This window comes from Heloderma suspectum, chromosome 1, assembly GCF_057233095.1.
Source record: "Heloderma suspectum isolate Gila_16-S chromosome 1, 16-S_ref, whole genome shotgun sequence".
Taxonomy (NCBI): Eukaryota; Metazoa; Chordata; class Lepidosauria; order Squamata; family Helodermatidae; genus Heloderma; species Heloderma suspectum.
In genome coordinates this window covers 44,282,433-44,295,077 of record NC_139458.1, presented here as the reverse complement: position 1 = coordinate 44,295,077, position 12,645 = coordinate 44,282,433, and the positions used below count along the sequence as shown (strand labels likewise).

The window sequence follows — 12,645 nt, the reverse complement described above, 5'->3', positions numbered from 1 at the left end:
CTAGGGATGTCAGAGAATTCCGCCACGGATCTTGGTGAGGCCGAATGCCAGTGCATTCGGCCCCCTGAACTCCGTGGCGGAACGGCCTGCCACCCACCCCATGGATCCCCCCCGGGATGGGACTTACCTGGGGCGGAAGTTCCGGACGGCGGTGGCTTCGGCGGCGGCAGCTGGTCTTCCTACCGGCTGCCACCGCCGCCATTTGCAGTCTGTTTTTGTTTTGTTTTTTCCCCATTCATGATAGGCTACGTAAAGACTTACGCAGCCTATCACGTCTGGGTTAAAAAAAAAATGCGTACGCAAATGGCGGCGGCTACGGCCACCACCATTTGTGTTCCTTATTTTTGGCCGTCTTAGTCTACGTAAATATTCATGTAGACTAAGACGGCGAAAATAAGGGGGAACGCAAATAGCGTAGCGGTCGCTATTTGCGTCCCCCCTTATTTTCGCCGTCTTAGTCTACGTAAATATTTACGTAGACTAAGATGGTGAAAATAAAGGGGAACGCAAATAGCATCCACTACGCTATTTGCGTTCCCCTTTCTTGTCTTCGTCTTAGTCTATGTAAATATTTATGTAGACTAAGACGGCCAAAAATAAGGATGCAAATGGTGGCGGCCATAGCCGCCGCCATTTGCGTACGCTTTTTTTTTTTTTTAACCCAGACGTGATAGGCTATGTACGTCTTTACATAGCCTATCATGGCTGAATTCAGGGACGCAAACGGCAGCGGCTATGGCCACCACCATTTGCGTTCCTGCTAGCCAGTGGCCGGATGTCCGGCTGCTGACAGAGCCGGCCGGTGGCTCTGCAGAATCCCCGCGGAGTAGAGCTGGCCGGCCAGGATTCCAGGGGGAGGTGCAGAGCACCTCCCCCTCTGGCGAGGATTCTGGGGGGAGGGACGGAGCACCTCCCCCCCCAGCGGAACCTGGCGGAGCCAGGTAAGCGGGGTTTCATACACCCCTACATGCACCCTACTGCTGAGCTGTGCAGACTCCAGGGCCTGCATTTGTTTTCAGAAAGGAACATGTCAGAGAAAAGAATAATGCATGTAGTTATATTTAAAGCATAGCTTGGTTCTCAATATCACTTTCTCCCATCACCATATCTTGTGCAGCCTTATCACGCGCAGCCCTGAAAATCGTTACATCACTTTGATGTCATAATGAACATAAGCTGCTTCTATGTCTGAAAAATACTTTAATCATGCTCCGCATGCATAGCTAGTCTTCTGGGGGAAATGAAGAAGGAGGCAGATGTATGAAATGTGCAGCTGTTTCCATTATTTTCTCTGTGGCCCTACAGGACAGCCCAGAGCAATATGACATATCATCCAAGAATGTGTATGTGAGCAGAACTGCCCTCTGTAACTATCATTGCTGTATTATTGAATTATCAAAGGATGCCTGAACAGATGTTATAAATAAACAGATTACATCGAAGAAACACCAAGGAGTGTGTTCTTGCAGCTTAACTGTTTATAGCTCCAGGAACGCAGTTAATGAATAGCAGTGAGATGTGGCAAGTTACGTGTGTGTGACAGCAATGAAACCAGGCACAGGACTGGACATGCAACACCAGGCTTTTATTCTCAGCAACTCTGCCTCATTGTATTCTACAGGAAGCTCTGCTGAGCAGAGAATAAAAGAAGCATTTTGCATTCAAGTGCTTTGCTAATAGGAGTACTACTTGGGAAGCAGGTTTAGTGTCCGCTTAGATGGAGGTCACTAGAATATTAGAACCCAGTTGGATGAAAGCTAAAATAACTTCTGTCAACCAAAAAGACCCCTTAGTCATTCATTCACCCACTATTTTCACTGGAGTGAGTAGTTTTCAAAATGAATTTCAGGGAACCCTGGAGATCCTTGGAAGTTTTTCAGCCGCTTCTTGAAGGGAAGATCAGTAACGGCTAGGAATGCAGATGAAATACAAACCAACCTAATTCACACTTCCCAAACTAATATGCGAACCAGAATGCATTTATCCTTTGGTTTTCGCACTTCTCCAGATTTTGCAATGCAGTCCTCCGGTGAAAAAAAGAAGACATACAAAAATGTGTATATTGCTGGAAAATATCATGCAAAAAGGCATATATTAAGAGGAAGTGCTTGCAAAAATGTGTGTGTTGTGGAAAATTGTGTACAAAAATGAATGTGAATTTTTATGCGCATAAAATACTTATGAATGTTCATATGGATTTTTTAAAAACAACATTTGCAAACTGATGCAGAGACAAGGAGGCACGATCTTGTGGTTGAAAGTATGCAAATGTTATAGAAAATGAAACAGACACATTCGTACATCCTTAGGAAGAGATGATAAGCTGCCCCAAAGTCAACTTGCTCATGAAAACTGATCTTCCCCACCAACAGGGCTTGCCCAAGACATTTTGTTGCCTGAGGCAAGGGACAAGATGACACATGCACCCATTCCATGTACAGACGCCAGCTTGGCTGGCCTGACAGTTGAATCTTATTTCATCATTGGAGATGGGACAGCATTTTTCATTGCACCGGAGGGCAGCAGGCTAGCTTAGGGGGCACAGGCCAGGCTGAGTGGCATATGCAGCTCTGTCTCCCAACACCTAACCACCATTCCATGCCTCTCAGCATCTGCTGCCTGAGGTGGGCATTTCAAGGCCTGGCATGCTATGGTCCATGGGGTCACGAAGAATCGGACATGACTTAATGACTGAACAACAACAACAAATGGTAGAGCTGGTCCTGTTTGCAAAACAGTTGTGTGGTTGTGTAGCACACGTAGCTCTGTCCTCCAACAGAGGGGAACCGCCGGGAGGCTCAGGGGGTATAGGCAGTGGGTTGCTCCACTGCCCCCAGTACGTGCCTCCTGAAGCAGTTGCCTCACTCTGCCCAGTGGTAGGGCCAGCTTTGCCCACCAATATGCAGATGCCAGATTGGTTTGGGTGTACATTTTCAAAATTTCAATGCATGTAGGGCAATGGTGAAACCCAGAACCCTGGCCATTGCCCTGTGTGAACAGATTTGTATGCCTCAACATATGTCAGAGGCATCTGCAACATGCAAAGGTTCAATGGCAAATGCATAGGCAATTCTCAGAAGATAAGTTTATGTAAATAGTAGAGATGCTGGTGAAGCTGCCAAATGTGGGCCCAGATACAAGGTTGGGAGGCTCATAATGCTCACCCCAAGAAAAGGTGAGCATTACAAGGCCCTGAATTCTTCTAGTATGAAAATCACAGCCAGAGAAATGTTCTGGTTATACCCAGCCCCCCCCCCCCGACTTAGCCACTTGATCCCCCTGCCTTTGAATAAAACTTACCTGGCCAGGGAAGCAGAGGTGCTCTTCCCATGGGAATGTGGAAGGAAGGGAATCTGTCCTTTCAATCCTTCCGCTCTCCAATGTGTTGATATTGCAACTTCCTTTCTTTCTTTTCTTTTGATTGTAGCTTGGTTTATTTTCCAGGCCCATCCAATGTGAACTGGAAAAGTCACCCATCACTAGTAAACAGTGCTCCCTGAAGGCAGGCCCAGTGGCAGAGGTCAGCCACTGAGGCCTCAGAACTCTGGGAGGCCTCAGAACTCTGGGAGGCCTCATATGTGCCAGCCCCTAAGCCACCTCTGTTGAGGAGTAGCAGCAGCCACTGCTGCCCCCTGGAATAGCTGGGTTCTCCTTGGGTGGGTAGCACAGCCCACCTTCCTGTACGCTGCAGATCCCAGTCCCCAACACCCCCTTGAGTCAGAGGACAGGTGAGCCAGCGAGGAACGGCTAAACTGAAAGGAGCAGTCTGCCCTCAGACTGTGAGGAGGAGGAGGAGGTGCAACTGCAGGCAGCAGTGATGCTGCATAGGGAAGTGGAGGGACCATCACTCAGTAGAAGAACACATGCCTTGTGTACAGAAAGTCCCGGGTTCCATCCCCGGCACTCCAGTTAAAAGGGTGAGGTAGCAGGTGAGATGAAAGACCGTTGCCTCAGACCCAGGCAACGGGTCAATCATGTAGGTTAATCAACCTACATCAGCCTTCCCCAACCTGGTGCCAATTAATGGCATTAATTATCCAGTCAAGAGAAGAAAGTTGTGTGATGGCTTACAGCAAATATATTATTGGGGGAAAGACACTTAATAGAAAAGGCTCTGGATTATGTTGAATGTTTATACAACTGCCAAACTTGTTATAGCTCCTTGGAAATCTGAGAGTACAGTGCAGGGGTGGGCAGCTTGCAGTCCACCCCTGCGGGGCATAGTTCAACTATGGAATTCACTACCACAAGATGTAGTGAAGGCCACCGCTTCAGATGGCATTAAAACAGGACTAGATGAATTCATGGAGGAGAAGGCTATCAATGGTTACTAGTCCTGATGGCTATATGCTGCCTTCAGTATCAGAGGCAGTATGCCTACAGACACCAGGGGAACATGGGCAGGAGGGTGCTCTCAAGCAGTACTCATGTCCTGCTTGAGAGTTTCCCGTAAGCAGCTGGTTGGCCACTGTGTGAACAGAATGCTGGACTAGATGGACCCTTCATCTAATCCACCATGGCTCTTCTTGTGTTCTTATCTTTTGGCCGGCAATCCCCATCACCCCTAGCCTGGATAGCCAATGCTGAGGGATCATGGGAGTTGTAGGCCAAAACATCTGGAGGGCCACAAGTTGCCCACTCCTGGTATAGTGATTCTGATTAACAGTAGGCTAACCTTTGAACTATAGGATAAGAGTGCAGCAGGTTAGGCATGCCTTTCCCAACCTGGTGCCCTCCAGATTATTTGACTACAAATCCTAGCATGCCTGACCATTGGACATGCTGGCTGGGGATGATGAGAGTTGTAAGGCAACACTTCTGGAGAGCAATGGGGAACGCTGGTGCAGATGATACTGGGCTATACAGACAATAACAGACTATATTGTTGTAAGCCACCTTGGGAGGGCTGCTGCCCTGAAAGGCGGCCAAGAAATATTTTAAATAAATAAATTTAATAAATATATGTGCTTATGGAAGAAGACAGAAGTTCCAGCCAAGGCAATGACAATAAATCCTCCCCCCCAAAAAACCCCTCAAACTCAACTGCCTGAAGGTAGCATTTTTGCAAACCACTGGCCTGAATAATATCTCTAAGGGCTATATATAAATAATGATAATTTTTAAAAGTTTTCGGCATAGTTGAAACCTAGTTCTTTTACTGCATAGTAAAATAAAAGCAACCAACAACTCAGAACGAACTGCTGACCTCTGGGGAGTCTCAAGGGAGCCAGAAAGCAAAAGAATGGAAACAGCTGCATGGAGAGAGGGAGGAAACTAACGTTCCAATCCTCTACATGCCTACTCAGAAGTAAGATGCATTTATTTTAGTGGCTTTTACTCTCAAGTAAGAGAGTATAGGATTGCAGCCTCAGAGGGTACCAGCCAAGAAGGCCGGCTGTAACGAGGGTCTGCTCTTATGTGGGGCAGATTGTCTAATCACAAAGCTGTTCTGTAAGTGGAGTGGGCTCTTTCTCACAAGCAGAAAAGAACTTTTCCAAACCAATATTTTTGTTAAAGCAATGTATACAGTTTAAGTGGTACTTCTGTCCTTATAAGTTATAACTAAGGTGTGACCTACGTGTTATGTGGGAGATCTGTAACTGGATTTGCCAAGGTTTTCTTGGCAGGTGGGGTGGGGGCTAACAATTTGAGTGGAGCAGGGGCATGGGGGAACACTTTAACCTTTAATGCCTTCCCCTCAGCCACACCACTACTGTTTGCCCTATAGTGGAAAAATGCAGGTGATTGATTGATTGACTGATTTTCCCATGAGGCAAAAAGCACCCTGGGCTGTAGGTGCGTTTGATCGGAGGAATTACATGGAGGAAAGCATTAAAAACTAGAGCTGTGCACAAACGACCTCTTGAAATTCTCCACCCTATTTGTGGGCAGAGAAGTCAAGGGGACAATTTCAATGAATTTCTCCAGTGGGAGGAGAAATTCTCTGACAATTTCTCACAGGTAGAGCTCACCATTGCTAAGGGTAGTGCAGCGTCTTTGCTTTAATTCCCCTAATTAAGTTTTTTGTTTGTGTGTTTTTGATTGTTTGTTTGTTTGTTTTTTGGTGTGTGTTTTTGCACTGTTTTTATTGCAAGTGGCAACAGCAGCAACTGTATTGGCAGCTTGGCCCCCATTTTGCACTGTCCACAATAGTTTCTTTATAATTTATGTTGTAAAATGTAAGTACAATTGGATGAATCAACTGACATCACATTGTGCTGTCAGCTATTGGTGTTCACATGATATATGATTGAGGGAGATTTCAAAGATGAGTTTCTTTTTGGAAGACTCTTGATACCACCACAAAGGCTCAGGATGTGATAGAAACTGTTAACAATTCAACAATTTCTTTGAAGTGCATGGTCTGGATTGGGCAAATCACTGATGGTGCACCTGCCATGCTGGGCTCAAGATCAGGCTTCCAAATGTTGGTGAAACAGCATGCTGCAATGGTAATCCGAGTTCATTGCTTCATTCATAGGGAAGCTTTGGCATCAAAAACATTGCATGATCTACTCAACACTATTTTCAAATGGTTGGTGAAAGTGGTGAATTACATCAAATCATCAGCTCTGAACACTATGCTGTTCAAAAGATTTTGCCAGGACATGGGTTCTGACTTTGATGTATTGCTGTTCCACATTTCTGTACGGTGGTTGTCAGCAGGGAATGTACTCAACCGAGTTTTTCAATTGAGAGAGGAGTTGGATTTGTTTCTCCAGGCTAAAGGGAAAGAGAAATTCTGAAATGTGCTGACCTAGTCAAATTTAGAATTTGCATATGTTGTCGATATTTTTGGAATCTTGAACAAACTGAATCTTCAGCTACAAGGGAAAGGTGCAAATCTGTTCTCTCACCAAAGCATCATCAAGGATTTTCTTGACAAATTGGAACTCTGGATGGTAAGAGTCAAAGGCAATAAATTGGTTCAATTTCCATGTGTGGATGTCATGCTTGGGAAAAAGGAAGCCATTCGGATGCAAATTCTCAATCATTCACGGAAGCTATGAGATGAATTCCAACTATACTTTCTGGAAGTGGACAGGACAAAGGATGGATTATCTTTCATCAGGAATCCATTCACAACAGATGTTAATAGTGTTCCAGAGGATCTGCCAGAGGAATTCTTGGATCTGAAAAATGATTTTGTGACTCAAGATGTGTACAAGCAGTCTACCATAGAGTCATTTTGGGCCAGCATGACCGGAAGTTATCCAAATCTGTCAGCACACACAGTCATATTTCTTTTGCCCTTTGCATCAACTTATATGTGTGAGATGGGATTTTCGTGTTTGTTGCATGTTAAGTCCAAGCAGAGGAATCAGCTCACAGTAGAAAGCGATATTTGTTGTGCATTATCAAGTACCACTCCAAACATTGAAAAGCCTGTCAGTGAGAAGAGAATCCAAATATCTAAGAAATAAATAAATTTCAAACCAGAATGTGTCTGCTCTCTTTAATCATGTTGTGACCAAAAATAAATAGAAGGAGGTGGTCCACAAAATTGTTTTGATTGGCCTGGTGGTCTGTGGACAGAAACGAGTTGAGAACCAATGTGCTAGATGATGTAGTCCCTTCATATAGATGGTACCAAAGCTGCATGGACTCAGACCAAGGAAAGCAGCTCATGCTACTCCAGGTCAAGCCAAACAAAGTGACAAATTCACAGTTCAATGCTCCTGAAATTCCTTTAGAGTGTTAGGACAGTAAACCTTACCACTTCCTGTGATAAATCAGAGCCTTCACACAGACCGCTCTTTCACACACACTCCTGTCTCTCACACACATGATTCTTGAATGGCTTCACCACCACAGTGCTTCATATGATCCACCTATTCATAGAATGTTACCGTATGGGGTAGCTCTGGGGTAACCAGGGAAGTCCTTTTGAACTGGGAATCTCTACATCCCAAAACTCTGTAGAGAATTTTGGGAATCTCTACATCCCAAATTCAGAATCTGTGGATAATGAACATTTGGTGGGGGAGGGAGGATCATGATCACACCTACACTCCCTACTTCTGACTTCCACATGTTAATCCAAAGGTCTGCATAGCACCTATGCACATAAAAAAAAAAAAATTACTGCAACTCTCTGGGGGGTATCTCCACCAGCAATGTACTCTGAGCTGGCTGCATTTGGAGGTCATTAGGGATGAGCTTATCATGGAAAAACCAGATTTCCTGAAACTGCTTAAAGTCTGAGTCTTTTCCTCAAGTCAGGTTCTCCATGATATAGCTGTTGTGTGCCCCAACTCCTGTATTTACCTCAGATACGCTAGCCCTGCCCAGGGGTGTGCCTTTCACTGTGACCCCAGTCAAGGGGTGTTTCCTGTCCCTGTGTTTCCCAGCACAAACCAATTAGTGTCTACTCAGAAGTAACTCCCATTGTGGACAATGAGGCTTGTCCCCTGAATGCGCACACCAGCATTTACAGAGATCCCCCTCAATTGAAATAGCAGATTTTAAAGCACTAATTCCCCAAAGGCTGTAAAATGCTTTCTCGAAGCTGTGATTCTCTATTGTTTGGTGTATTGCCATTTGGAAGTAACTACTTCCACCTTCGATCACCTGATCCTGTGCAGCATTGGGTTAGAAAGGGGACTGGTTTCCCATCCATTCGTTTCTCCTCTGTCTTTCCCAGCACAAACATTAAGTGTGTTTGCTCAGAAGTAACTCCCATTGTGTTCAGTGATGCTTGTCCCTGAAATGTGCATTCCTGAAGTTACTAGATTCCCATGAATCGAAATAATGCATTTAGGAACCTTAATGTTGAAGCTTTGAAGCTTCGATTGATCACACCATCGGCTGATCAGGGCAGAGAGAACATTGTGTTCCTTTAGTGATTGTTCTTTAAGGGAATAAATAATGCTGAGGGGGGGAGAGAGAGAGAGAGGCGAGTGGCGAGTGATTTATGTAGTGACACAGGAGGAAACCTCCCAAGATTTTATCGAAGGTGAAAGGGGGGGTAGCCTGGAGGGGGGAAGCCTCTCTTATTGGTTGAACAGCCCCTGCCAGTCAGAAGACATTCACTGAAATCCCTCACCCCATCTGGAAGTATGTTCTGTGAAGTGATTTATACTGCTCCAGTGCACCCATTCATGGAGCCCTTCCCAGACCAAAGCCGACTCCAAGAAAAATCCGGGTAAGCCACCATTTCCTTCCCCTTTCATGGTCGTGGAGACAGGGTCCTGGATACCTGGAAGTCCAACCTTATACAAATGTACTCAGAAGAAAGTCCCATTGTGTTCAATGGGGCTTGCTTCCAGGCAAGTGGGTATAGGGTTGCAGCCTGAGATTACTCTGGGATCCTGAAGTAGAACATAATTTTAAGACAGTACTGATTAGTCACACAGCTTTGTTTCCTTTGGCCAACAATCTGCATTTTGACTATAACGTTTCTGAATTATGTTAATGGGAAAGGAGAAAACCTGTCCTGTGGCTTTCTGCTCACCCTTTTCCCAAACTCCTTCATCTCCACTATGACCTCTCTTTTCCAGTTGCATTCTTTCTCTCTCTTTCTCTTGCTCTCTTTTTCCCCATTGCGTATTCCTGGCTCTCATCCTTGGTCCCCTTGGAAGCTGAATAAAAATGTACTGCTGACCACTGCATTCGTATACTATCAGGCAAGAACAGGAAATGGCCAATAGGTTTGGGGTGTTTGTTTTTTAAAAGAAAGGTTTGATGATGTACTACATTAGGAAATGGATCCAAAAGACATACGTCATGCCAAATAATATATTCTTCTCAGTAGCCAATAGATTTGTTCACTTGTGGGTTATGTATTTTTTTTAAAGCTTTGTTGTTGTCATAATCATCATTGTTTGGGTTTTTTAAAAAGGCAGTTGCAATTTCAGCCATCTAATCTAATCTTTGTTCTAGTAATTCCATGAACTCTTAGTCAGGAGACCGGGGTGGGTGTGGGGATACCAGAAGTAATAAGGGAGTGGGAAGGGAGGGAGGAAAGAAACAGAAGATTAAACTTTCATGACATTCTGATCTTTGACTGGCAAGTCCTCCTGTTGCCCAGCAGGCAAACCCTTAGTTCTTAGAAAAATCCTATGAAATCCCAGACCCAACCTGTCTTGGCAAGTGCCTTTGCTTACTCACCCTTCAAATACAGTCCCTGACAGATTTATTAACCCACCTTTTACAGGAACTTAATTGTTTTGGTTTGCATGAAATCAATGCACAGAGAACAGTTTGCTTTACTCACCTACTTCCTGGGACGATCTCAACCCCTCTCTCAGTTCCTTATGAACATTTTTGTCATTTATAGAGTCCCAAGACAATGTACGAGAGTGCGTTGCGATAAACAGAGGCAGGCAAAGAATGGAATTCCACCCCAAAGGGTTTAGAGCTCAAGGGCACAAGTAGATACAATGCAAAGCAACAGAAGATTGGAAAATACACGGTGACATGACATGCCATCACAGATGGAATGCTACCCAAAGCAAATAGCTTTTCAGGAAGAAAGCATAAAGCAAAGAAAGGCCTTTCTCTGCTCAGAGAAAAGCTGGGGCGTATTATGGCCAAATGAGACATGTCATTAAATGTATCTTTGGATTTAACCTGCATGTTTTATGCAATGCAAATACGAGCTGAGGGGGGTGGGGCTGATAATGATCAGGATCACAGCAGGAAAAGAGGAGTTTAACCCTCTTCCTCCCCTGTTGTAATCCTGATGAAAATCAATCTTTTGAAGCTACTGTTTGCATTGGGAGGACATCCTCCATTGGCACCAACTCCCCCTCCCCACCTGACACAATCCTGATTATTATCCTACTATTTGTTTTTGTTTTTTTTAAAAAAAACTTGCACATTAAATGCAAAGATGCATTTATTGTCACATCTTGTTTGGCTGTCAGCTAGAGCTGTTCAGTACAGGTAGTATCCAGTGGTGTCCCAGCCAGAAATAGTACTAATGACAGTGTGCTAACTTAACCCAACACTTGCACAACCTGACAAGCACAACGGAGGGAAGCAGTGATTTGCTGGCTGAGGAGCAGCAAGAGGAGGCAAATTTTCTTCAAAATGGGGTGCACAGGGAGCGGAGCTAACAAACTCGTTCCTGCTCCCCCTTCTTGCATGTAAAGCTTACATGCAAGGAGAACAACTGAACAGGGCTGGATTCTCACAACCATCTAAATGAGCCAGTGTAATGTGTGAATACTCGTAGCATGAGACAAGATCCTTGGTCCTTGCACATCCGTTTCTTACCACACAGAATACACATGTAGACAGCAGTGATCCTGTAGACACTGTCTACTTGGACTTCCAAAAGGCTTTTGACAAAGTCCCTCACCAATGACTCCTGAGAAAACTTAGCAGTCACGGAATAAGAGGACAGGTCCTTTTATGGACCAGTAACTGGTTAAAGAACAGAAAGCAGAGAGTAGGAATTAATGGTAAATTCTCCCAATGGAGGGACGTAAATAGTGATGGGATCCCATAGGGATCTGTATTAGGACCAATGCATTTCAACCTGTTCATGAACGATCTGGAATTAGGAGTGAGCAGGGAAGTGGCCAAGTTTGCTGATGATACCAAATTATTTAGGGTGGTTAAAACAAAAAGGGATTGTGAAGAGCTCTCCAGACTGGGAGAATGGGCATCTAAATGGCAAATGTGGTTTCAAGTGTAAACTGATGCAAGTTGGGGCAAAAAATCCTAACTTCAAGTATAGCCTGATGGGATCTGAGCTAGCAGTGACCGACAAGGAAATAGACCTGGGCGTTGTGGTGGACAGCTTAATAAAGATGTCAACCCAGTGTGCAGCCACTGTAAAAAAGGCAAATTCCATGTTCGGCATAATTAGAAAAGGAACTGAGAATAAAACTGCCAATATCATACTGCCCCTATACAAATCTATGCTGTGACCACACTTGGAATACTGTGTACAGTTCTGGTCACCACACCTAAAAAAAGATATTGTAGAGCTGGGAAAAGTGGAGAAAGGGGCAACTAAAATGATCAAGGGGCTGGAGCAACTCCCTTATGAGAGAAGGTTACAACAGCTGGGATTGTTTAGCTTAGAAAAAAGGAGGGTAAGGAGAGGCATGATAAGAGGGAGACATTTTTCTCCCTCTCACAAAATACTAGAACCCAGGGTCATCCTATGAACCTGATTGGTGGGAGATTCAGGACAGATAAATGGAAGTACTACTTCACACAGTGCATAGTTAAACTATGGAATTCGCTACTACAAGATGTAGTGATGGCCATCAGTTTGGATGGCTTTAAAAGAGGGTTGGACAAATTCCTGGAGGAAAAGGCTATCAATGGCTACTAGTCGTGATGGTTATGTGCCCGTGCCACCTTCAATACCACTGGCAGTGAGCCTATGTACACCAGTTGCTGGGAACATGGGTGGGAGGGTGCTATTGTGCTCATGCCCTGCTTGTGGTTCATGGTCGACAGCTGGTTGGCCACTATATGAACAGAATGCTGGACTAGATGGAGTCTTGGTCTGATCCAGCATGGCTGTTCTTGTATTCTTATGACGGGGGGCCCTCACACTGTATTTCTGCCTTCAGAAAGTAAGCACTTGGGCCCTAGTCCCCAAGTTTCCTTTATATTTCTATCACTTCTGTTTAAATTATTGTGACTATTTCTAAATTTGCATCTTTACATATAAATTAGCAT

General features: G+C 44.6%; 1 long non-coding RNA gene across 1 annotated transcript in view; it reads right to left on the bottom strand.

The window, feature by feature from the left end:
- Positions 1-10,347, bottom strand: part of LOC146357152 (uncharacterized) — a 41,430-nt gene extending 31,083 nt beyond the window's left edge. The window contains exon 1 of the long non-coding RNA XR_014786613.1: positions 10,217-10,347. This is a non-coding gene — a long non-coding RNA (uncharacterized LOC146357152). The remainder of the gene's footprint in view (positions 1-10,216) is intronic.
- Positions 10,348-12,645: the final 2,298 nt, after the last annotated feature.